This window comes from Sinocyclocheilus anshuiensis, unplaced genomic scaffold (assembly GCF_001515605.1).
Source record: "Sinocyclocheilus anshuiensis isolate Anshui unplaced genomic scaffold, SAMN03320099.WGS_v1.1 scaffold2156, whole genome shotgun sequence".
In the NCBI taxonomy this organism is placed as follows: Eukaryota; Metazoa; Chordata; class Actinopteri; order Cypriniformes; family Cyprinidae; genus Sinocyclocheilus; species Sinocyclocheilus anshuiensis.
The window spans coordinates 17,639-18,973 of NW_015546142.1; the positions used below are offsets into that span (position 1 = coordinate 17,639).

Below are 1,335 nucleotides of genomic sequence, written 5' to 3' on the forward strand. Positions count from 1 at the left end.
TTTACTGACTGACTGAATCTCTTGTCACAGTGTGAACACTTGTTAGGTTTCTCTTCAGTGTAGATCCTCTCATGTCTTTTCCGACTTGATGAATCACTGAATCTCTTGTCACAGTGTGAACACTTGTAAGGTTTCTCTTCAGTGTGGATCCTCTCATGTCTTTTCCGACTTGATGAATCACTGAATCTCATCACAGTGTGAACACTTATAAGGTTTCTCTCCAGTGTGAATCCTCTCATGTGTTTTCAGTTCTCCTGACTGACTGAATCTCTTGTCACAGTGTGAACACTTATAAGGTTTCTCTCCAGTGTGAATCCTCTCATGCAGTTTCAAACAGTTTGCTGAAGTAAAAATCTTTTCACACTCAAAGCACATGTACTCTCTTACACCAGTATGTATTTTCTGATGGTCTTTTAAATATTGTAAACATGAAAAGCTCTTTCCACACAAATAACATGAATGTGGTTTCTCCTTTGTATGAACTCTCAGGTGTCTCTTTAGGACTGAAGCCCACAAAAATGTTTTGTTGCATTGATCGCATGCATAAGGCTTCGCTCCAGTGTGGATGTTCATGTGGTCCTTAAGATGTGCTGATTGTCTGAATCTCTTTTCACACTGATCACATGTAAACGGCTTCTCTCCAGTATGAACCCTCATATGCTCTGTAAGTTGTCCTTTTTGTGCAAAATTCTTCCCGCACTGATCACATGTGAACGGTTTCTCTCCAGTGTGGATCCTCTCGTGTGACACATGTACTCTCTCACACCAGAATGTATTTTCTGATGAACTTTTAAATGTATTGGCTGTGAAAAACTCTTTCCACACAAATAACATGAATGTGGCTTCTCCTTTGTATGAACTCAGGTGTTTCTTCAGGCCTGAAGCCCTCAAAAATATTTTGCTGCATTGATCACATGTGTACAGTTTCTTTCTAGTGTGGATGTTCATGTGTTCTTTGATGTTTGATGAGTGTACAAAACTCTTTCAACATTGATCACAAGTGAATGGTTTCTCTCCAGTATGAACTATCATGTGACGCTCAAGACTTGTTTTGCTTGTCAAACTCTTTCCACACTGAGTGCAGGTGAAATATTTATTGGCTCTTCTTTTCTTTAAATCTTTCTGTCTGGTTTGAGAGCAACTCAAAGGTTTTTCTCTAGTTTTAACATGATTTTTCTCCTCAACTTCACTCAGTTCTTCATTATCCTCGTTTTCTTCAATCGACTCTAAAATAAAAGTAAAAATGGTTAATTTTAAGTAACTTGTAAAAAAGCAGAGAAATGTGGACATAAATATTAACCGTGATATAACAGTGTAAAGTAGATAATTGTTATA

At 37.6% G+C, this 1,335-nt stretch overlaps 1 pseudogene; it reads right to left on the minus strand.

Moving 5' to 3' along the window:
• The window catches only part of LOC107701196 (zinc finger protein 239-like), a 17,233-nt pseudogene extending 16,117 nt beyond the window's left edge, over positions 1 to 1,116 (minus strand).
• Between the last annotated feature and the right edge of the window lie 219 nt (positions 1,117 to 1,335).